This window comes from Odontesthes bonariensis, chromosome 3 (genome assembly GCF_027942865.1).
Source record: "Odontesthes bonariensis isolate fOdoBon6 chromosome 3, fOdoBon6.hap1, whole genome shotgun sequence".
Lineage (NCBI taxonomy): Eukaryota > Metazoa > Chordata > Actinopteri > Atheriniformes > Atherinopsidae > Odontesthes > Odontesthes bonariensis.
Window position 1 is genome coordinate 33,225,227 of NC_134508.1, and position 10,037 is coordinate 33,235,263.

Here is a 10,037-nt window from a genome sequence, read left to right on the forward strand (position 1 = left end):
CTTTTTACATTTCTCAATCATTTTTTGCATGCGAACAGACCAAGTTAATCTCTTATCTAACCACAGGCCTAGATATTTAAAACAGTTTACTCTCTCTAGTTCTGCGCCTGATAACTTCAGCTTCAAACCCATGGGAATGTTCTTTCTAGTAAAAAACAAGGTTTTAGTTTTGTCAATAGATATTCTAAATCCCCATTCAAGGGCCCACGCTTGGACATGGTCTACTGCCTGCTGCATTTTACGCACAATAAAATCCACATTTCTGCCCCTTATCCACATTGCACCATCATCTGCAAACAAAGCAACATGGACAGATTCCTGCACCTCTTTAAAGACATCATTAATCATGATCAGGAACAATATCGGGCTGATAATGCTTCCTTGCGGAGTGCCGTTTTCCACTGTATATTCACTGCTGAACTCTTCATTAATTTTGACCGTGATACTCCTGCCTGATAGGAAATCCTTGACCCACTGAAACATTCTACCCTTGATACCCATTTGCCTGAGTTTAATTAGGAGTCCCTCTCTCCAGACCATACCATAGGCCTTCTCTATATCAAAGAATACTGTCAGTACTGTCTCCTTATCAACTTGGGCTTTCCTTATTGAGTCTTCTAAGGCCACTACTGGGTCCATGGTGCCCCTTCTCTGCCTAAATCCACTCTGGTAGCTGTACAAAATATTTCTCGTTTCTAACCAGTAAACCAACCTATCATTCACCATTCTTGCCATTATTTTACCCAGCTGTGAGGTCAGCGCTATAGGTCTATAGTTTGATGGCATCTTTACATCTTTCCCAGGCTTCCTAATAGGGATTATTACAGGGATTATTATTACAGTCAATTTCTCCAACATAATGTAGCATATCTCATCCCTTCCTGGGGTGGACCTACCCACTTTCTTTAACGCCCTATTCAATTCACTCAGGTTAAAGGGCGTATTTAGAGCATTCTGCTCCCCCATCTCCTCCTCTAACATATGCCTGTAGCTATCTATTGTGATTTCTCTTCCTCTTGCCTCACTGGGAGTAAGATTCCCTGAGCTGTGTACCTGTACAAGTGTTTTAGCAATGGCCTCTTCCACTTATTCAACATGCTCAAATATGCGTCATGTTTCAGACACCCCATTTGTGCATGTTAAACTGCTTGTTAATACGATGAGAGTTTTATTACTTTCCATGTCTTCCAAAAGAGAAAATAATCAGGATTTTGAGGATGTTACCGTTACACACCAGCTGAGACGCAGGGTAGCAAAACATTATGGGCGTGAAAACAAAACTTAGAAAATCGGCTCGGCGCATGCGCAAAACCACAAAGTAGCAAATCTCGACAAGTAGGAGAAATCGACAGAACACCGGCTTTGACTCGTTTCATATTCCGGAGCATGGTTAGCCCGCAGGTGGTAAAACAAATTACTCGTGTTACCTTGTCTTGCGATTACTGTCGCACGGCATATCCAAGCGGATGTTCAAAACTTTGCATTACTGCCATCTACAGGACTCATGAGCTATTGCGGTATAAGGTATGGCAAAAAAATCTCTACCGTTGGTGAAAAATACCGCATAAGGTATGATACCGTGCATACCGCCTACCCCTATACAATAGTATCACCTTATTAGGAGAAACCAAGGTGAAGTGATCCCAAGCCACAAAACGTTTCTTGCCAGAAGCCATGGAAAAGAGCAATGAATTGAATTCAATTCTGACAGGGCAACAGAACTGGTTGGGAAACCAGTTTGGGATTCATTCTTCTTTTATAGAGAATAGCGCGCCCAAGTGTTCAAACGATGAGAGACCTCTGAACCGTGGTTCCACCAAACAATGCATTCGGCGCTTCGGACGTCATCAATCACGTGATTAGCGCCATTTCATACACGCCCCGGAACATTGTGCCGAACCACTTTGCTTCACGAAGATGAAACGAGCGCCGAAGCGTCCGTGTCAAACGAGCCATCCCTAACAAAAAGATTTCCCAAGCTTCCCAAGGAGCACTGTGCAAGCAATCATACTGAAATGAAAGGAGTATCAGACCACTGCAAATCTACCAAGACCCGGCCGTCCCTCTAAACTTTCATCTGGAACAAGGAGAAGACTGATCAGAGATGCAGCCAAGAGGCCCATGATCACTCTGGATGAACTGCAGAGATCTACAGCTGAGGTGGGAGAGTCTGTCCATAGGACAACAATCACACGTACACTGCACAAATCTGGCCTTTATGGAAGAGTGGTAAGAAGAAAGCCATTTCTCAAAGATATCCATAAAAAGTGTTGTTTAAAGTTTGCCACAAGCCACCTGGGAGACACACCAAACATGTGGAAGAAGGTGCTCTGGTCAGATGAAACCAAAATCCAACTGTTTGGCCACAATGCAAAACGATATGTTTGGCGTAAAAGCAACACAGCTCATCACCCTGAACACACCATCCCCACTGTCAAACATGGTGGTGGCAGCATCATGGTTTGGGCCGGCTTTTTGTCAGCAGGGACAGGGAGGATGGTCAAAATTGATGGGAAGATGGATGGGGCCAAATACAGGACCATTCTGGAAGAAAACCTGTTGGAGTTTGCAAGAGACCTGAGACTGGGACGGAGATTTATCTTCCAACAAGACAATGATCCAAAACATAAAGCCAAATCTACAATGGAATGGTTCACAAATAAACGTATCTAGGTGTTGGAATGGCCAAGTCAAAGTCCAGACCTGAATCCAATCGAGAATCTGTGGAAAGAGCTGAAGACTGCTGTTCACAAACGCTCTCCATCCAACCTCACTGAGCTCGAGCTGTTTTGCAAGGAAGAATGGGCAAGAATTTCAGTCTCTCAATGTGCAAAACTGATAGAGACATACCCCAAGCAACTTGCAGCTGTAATTGCAGCTAAAGGCGGTGCAGTTTTTTATTTGTTAAAAACGTTTGACACATTGAAATTAGTTTCATTCCACTTCACGATTGTGTCCCACTTGTTGTTTTCTTCACAAAAAAAATAAATTTTCAATCTTTGTGTGAAGCCTGAAATGTGGCAAAAGGTTGAAAAGTTCAAGGCAGCGTAGAAGTAAAAAAGAAAAAAAAAAACAACAGCTTACCTGTTGAAAGTTCAGTAGACCCAAAAACAATCTCAGGCTTGATAGCATCAATGTCTTGCTCAACTGAGTCGTAGTACTGGATTTCAGATTTAATCTGAATCAGGGATGGATTGCTACCCATAAATTCCTGTAAAAAAAAAAAAAATGAAGACAATTAAACCGTTATCATTATAGGGGAAAAAACAGCCAACATGTCTTCTAAGGAAAACAAACCTGGACTTTGAGGTTCCTGTCCACATTCCAAATCACCCTGAAAGGATCGAAATGCTTCAAAACGTCACTTGCTTGTTCCTTCTGGGAGCTGATTGCAGTTTTCAGATCGACCACAACTTTTTTAATGTCCCTGTGTTCAAAAACACTCTGGAAGAAATTGTTGCCTTTTGTGATGAAAATAGGACAAAAAAAAAGGGAAAATAAATTAATTTAAACACAGTTTTAACCAAACGTTGATCTTAACAATTTCATGAATAAAACCAATCCTGTTCAAATGATTGTTTTACTTATCAGACACCTGATTGTCAGATGAAAACAGTAAGCTATTTTGACAATGTCTGTTGTGGGATTTCATTTTTAAAGCAGTATTTGTGCAGCCATTGTATTGTTAAAAGTTACATTTTACGCAGGATAACAGCTTTTTGGGGGATTTAGGTTGCTTGTTGACTGCTGATAAGCTGCATCTTTATACGGTCATTTTCTGGTGGAAACTATAGCAATTGACCTTGTTATCCCATGGAAAGTAGTTTTGTTATCCTCAGATAAAAGTAGAATAAACTCATGATCTCGTGATAATGTCGTCACAATAACTAATTGCAGCCAAGGCCCCTCGCTCCTGTTTACACACACAAGTCAGTGCACTTGAAACATCTTCACAGACTTCTGCATGCTCGTATCTAACAACTTAAAAAATGTATGATATTAAAACTAATATAATACATGAAAGTTTAAATGAAATAATCCTAATTATAACTGATCAAATGACAATTTATGGGAGATCCCCATTTGCGGACTTGTTTTATCAGGTGTCTGCTGTCATGTATGTGCATGCTGACAGTTAGTAACCTTTGTTCTGTGTGTCATCTTGACTGTACTCCTTCTGCCAAGCAACACCCTTGCTAACCTCCAACACACAGTCAATAAGTTGATTTATGGCCTGTTGGATCTCATCTACATTGGGAATCATTACCTGAGGACAAATATCAGACATAGTAGCAACATTGTAGTGCTTGACAAGACAGGCAAAGAATTAAAGATAATGTATTTCCCCTGACCATAAACCATTGTAGCGAATGAAAATCATCCAACCATGAGTAGAAAGAAAACAATAACTCACCATATTGGGTTTGTCCAGTTGGGCTTCAGACTGAATCAGTGGGACCACCTTCGGCTTAATCTTTGCCCTCTGGTAAGTGCTAAAATACACATTTATTGATTTTACTCTTTCAGAGGTTATTTCCTTTCTTTGTGATACTGTTCTTCTTATTTAAACCCAGAAATACTCACTTGGTGCCACAAATTCTCCTTTTAAGGATCTCCAGGGATAACTTGGTGCTTTTGACAAGTGCATCGAATACCTTTGTACTGAAGAGTTCATAAAGCTTCTTAAACTCCTGAAATGAGGATTTTTTATTTGAGGCATTAATGCCTGTGTTGGCACACAACAGTTTATAGAAAAGACATGTTTTGCAGTTGGTATCCAATCATACCTTTTCGAACTTGATCTGTTTATCTTTCAATGGACCCTCTAAAAGCCTCTTGCTCTCTCTTGAGAAGGTCACACTCCTCCCTGAAATTTATATATATATGTATAAAAAAAGCTGAGATGCTAATTATACGAAAAGAAAAGTCATTTACATTTGTGCTACACACCTTGAACAGGTTCCTCCACAATCTTGGTGCCTTTTGGTTCATAAATAGCACTTAACACATTACCCAACTCCATAACAGCTCCTTTAACATAACTGCATTTGTAATCCAGTGTCTTTGCCCACTCCTTACAACGGTTCTGAAAAACAAAAGAGGAATAGTTGCACTACGAGCGTTTCAATGAAACAGAATTCAGAGTTCATTGGAAAACTCAAAAGTTTACTCAAACCACGACATCGAGCCTTTGCTCTTTGGCAAAGTAATGATTGTTTCAAACTCACGTAATGGATGAAAAACACTTTAACTTCCCTTAATGGATATGGAGAATAAAAATAAGATGGTCATGCCTTATTGTGGTCAACCAGCTGCTGCAGCAAAGATGCACGGCCTTCTGGGAGCTCTATCAGAACAGTCTCAGACATGTCTTTGAGGACATCATCAATTTGTATCTTACAAATATCCTGCACCTGAAAAAGAAAGTGGCATCTAGAAGCGTGGCTTTTGTCCAAGAGAGCTGTCACACCAACCCAAACATATCTGAACAATGTGACATTTAACCTGATGTTGATACTTTTCAGTATCAGTAGAATTTTTATTCATCAACAAACCTTTTTTACAAGATTTTGGAGCTCAGACAGAGCAGTTTCAACATTTTGAAAGAACTTGTCCAGGAGGAGGGAAGACCAGGTCAGCAGCACCGAACCGTGTCGAAGTGCAGATTCCACCTGGACATTTTAAGGATGTAGAATTACAATCAAAAGCTCTTCAGGACACGTCTGCTCGAGACATTTCTCAAATCGGCAAAACCCCTTCCCAATGCCTACAGCAGGGTTCACATTCATCAAGTAACAATTTCCCACTAAAGAAGACGGACCACCTGCCGTACACACGGTATGAAAAGCTTACGTTTTTTATTTTTGAAGCCATCAAACTGTTGAAGTCTGCGGGTATGCTCTCACAAGTGGATTCAAAATCTTCCAGAATGGTCTATAAAAAGGCATACAGGTCAAATTCTCTTAAGTTAAACAATCCCGTAAAAAAAATGTAAATCCCGGTTTACCTTTAGTCTGAGGTGATGGGCATTTATTTTGCTTTCCATCTTGATAAGAAGCGAAGCCTGCGTTGGAACCTTATGCCCCATTTTCAACAAACACTTAGCCTCCCGAATGACTTCGGTTATTTTAGGGTCAAAGTTGACGACTAATTTTCCAGTATTTGGGTGGCGAACCAGCAGGGTAATGTTCAAGACTGTTATACGGAACAGAGAAAGCTCGTTTTAACAGTGTGCAATAATGGAATCGACAGGGGCTGTTTTCTGCCATTAGTGTCAAATTATGACATCAGAACAAGAGAACCAACCGTGATCTAGTTTGGAAACTTTCTCCATCCACGTTTCGTGTTGAAGAAGCTCAAACTCGACCAACATAGCTGCAGTCCCATTGTACATTCTGACCACATCTTGTCCCACGGGACTACATAGGATGTCCGAGTTTTCCTGCAAAGGAAGGGAGATTTGATCGTCGTTAAAATGTCACTGTGAAGTATAACTGTAAAGTTGTTTTGCTGATAGAAACTGTGTCTCACTTTCATGTACAATATCGGCTCCTCTATCTTTTTATAGAGGTGTCTGACCCAACCAATCCTGCCAGCCACTGGTGGCATATTTCTGGATAATGGAATGTCATCCTTCTGATTGTCAAAGACCTGCAAATGAAGTTTACAAAACATACTAAAATCATTAACAGTTTTCTTCCATTTTCAATTCAAAATGTTTCACTCATCTGAAGATTTCTTTCAGCTTAATACGTTTAATAAGGTTTATTGTTTGGTATCTAAGCCCAAGCAAACTGAATACCTTTTTCACAAACTCCACCTCTGAAGCAAAGTGCTGAAGAATAACACCCAAAATGTTGGAAATGTGAGTTGCAAGACAGGGAAGGTTCAGCTTCTGAAAACTATCAAAACAAATTTCATAGATTGCTTCTATTTTTTCCTTTTAATGCCACAGTTAGAATAGAGTCTTCATGTCATACTTCCAAATTCTGCAAATTGTACTGACCGCTGTAGCAGGCAAAGAGCTTGCTGAGATGAGATGATGTTTGAGAAGTACGAACACATAAATGCCTGGAGCTGACTCTGTGGAAAAGGACAAGATTGTGGGGATACTCTGAGAATACAACGTCAATATTATTTTCTTTTTTCAGCTTCAAGCTGTGTCGATACAAGCAGTAGATCCTCATTCCTCAGAGATTCTACAATCTTACTAGTCCTTCTTTCTGTTCCTAAACGTGTAATTCTTTTAAGTGTGGCCATGTGTGAATGCAACGGCTGTTTGGAGTAAATGAGTGTTGCTGTGATGTTGCACGTATGAACCTGTTCCCAACTTTCACTAAAGATCTTCATCTGGTTGAGGCTTCCTGAAAAAATGAGCTTGAACCAACATTTGGGTACAAGCTGTAGATTACACTTACCTCAATGTGGCTCATTTGAGCCATGAACTTCACAAAATCAGTTTCAAATTCAGTCGTCCTCGGGGACAACATGTCATACTTCTTCCTTTTCAGATTCATGGACACAGTGTGGAATTGTCTGGCTGATTTCTCAATGCCTTCAATGTTTGACTTTTCAAGAGATTCAAATGTCTTGAACACTGTGATTATTTTCTTGATCTACAAAAGACAATATTCGTCGTCACATTGCAAGGCCTTATGATAGAAGTGGGATGGAGATTTAAGAGAATGAACAAAGACAACACCTTTTCAAGTTGCTTGCAGAAGCTCTCAAACTTGCAAAAAATCTGCATCTCTGAAACCTCAAGGAATGTTTTCCCACTGGCACTGATGACCTTTGGCACATTTTCTGTCATGGAAACCTGAAATCACATTTCATGATGTAGGAGGGTCAATGAAGATGAATTATCATCTATTTCTACACTTAAGTTTGCCAAACTTGCAAACTTTTTACTAATTCTTTGTTAAAAAAAATGTATATAAGTTGTCTAAATAATGGCTGCCTGGATAGTACAAAACAATGTAATAAGGACATATTAATTCAGTGTTACCAAACACAAACTATTCATTAGAATCAAACTGTTAAATGTACATACGGGGTCACTGTTGTACAGAGGATGTAAGACTTTCTCAAGTGTTGACAAGAATTTGAAATTGTCTTTTGCCTCATTGACACGATATGTTATCCTCGTGTCGAGATCCCGCCACACCTGCACGGGTACAAGACTGCGTTAATAGGAATCCATTGATTGATTTAATAAATCTAGTCATTCACAAATGATCTTAGCATAGGATTTTATCAGAATACATGAAATAATTCAGGACTAGGCTCAGATGTGACACCAACACTTTCCAGTGAAATGAAACAGTGCCTACTCAGCATCATCTTAATGCAGAACGGCTACATACTGTACTGTGTTAACAAATAATCATTTCCAAAAACTATTTTTTTCATACATCTGTGAAGATCACCTACATGCAGTGAACACTGAATCCATGATCATTGCAAGCTATCCAACGTCGATATCTTCTACATTGCAATTTTCAGGCATTTGTCATGATTTATGTATCACAGACTGTTTTTAATTTCTCTTTACATGCAGCAAACCTTAACTACATACACTAAAACTGATACAAAGTGAAAATGTTCAATAGCTTTGGTATTACTCTGTGTACATTGAACACTTGTGTCAGTACCTTCATTATTTTGGAATGGTTGAGATGGAGCACCATCACCACCGCCTTACACTCTGGGCTTTTGATGTGATCGATGATAGAGTTGTACTGTAAAGACATTCGTTTCCAGTGTTCTAACTCACTCAGTGGTCCGGCAGAATCATCCTCTTTCCTCAACAAATCACTCTCCATCAGGACCTGATGACAATGGATACATCACCAACATCACCATTAAGCTTTGCTGTCTGAGCAATCCTATCATATTCCCAATCTTCCATAACTATCTGATCCATCTTGGCCTGATGTCACCATCTCTAACCAATGAGCTTTGTGCCCATCACAGTCATCGCAAATTCATTTTTAGCATTTAACAGCACAAATTAAGGTTGTTGGATCAAATATAAACTCTGAAATCTACCAACCTGCTCGATTTGTTTGCACCATTGCATCAGAATTTCTTCCAGCCGTTGCACCATGTCAAAGTTGGCAGCCGCAGCTTTCATATCATCCAGACAGGCCAGTTTAGACAAGTCAATATCTGTGACTGTTTTCAGATGAACGACGCTCTCATTGCTCCTCTGGATATCTGAAGTATAAATAAGACAAAGTACAAAATCATCAGTACTGGTTACAAACCATCTTTTGGTTACAGTATTGCTTGTTATTGTGTACTTCAACATAAGATGGTTTGAAATCAGTTGAGTAAGATTTGCCCGAGAGATGGAGCTTAAAGTTACAATCTTTCTAAAGAGCCACCCTCCAATAACTTATTCACATTCAGTTGGCAATAAATGTGAAACATTCTTACCATCTAAAGAGTTCAAACAATGTTTAAAGGAATAGAAGAAGTTCTTTTTAAGTTTTGCTCCATGTCTAGACTCGTCTACAGCTCCCCAGTTCTGTCCTGTAGTAAGGGCTGGAAGCAGTGCATCGTAGGAATCCCTTATTCCTTTCAGGAGGCCATCCCTGGCATCAATCATTGAGAAAAAGATTTCCTGCAAGGCATCAAGAAAAGACAACCCATCACTTAATGAAATCCGAAGCAGAAAACATTTCAACTGTGAGGGAGAAACATGATTTGGTTTGAGATGTTAGGGTTCTCATGAAAATGTGCTCTTGCTTCGAACTACTGACTGACATTACATCAGCTGTGCCAAACTTTGGTACCTGATAATGCATCTGGTTGAGATAGCAGAGTACACAAATATAGAGAGCGTGATTTCTGTAAATCACGTAAAGAACATAAACCACTTCATTTGAAAAAGTAACAAGCAATCAGCTCTGTAAATTCATATGAATTGACCCCACAGAGGTTGAAAAAAGAAACGTTCAGATTATAAACCAGCGGCCAAAACGCACAGCAGCTCACACCTCACATCTGGGCAACAGGAAAAACCAGAGCAG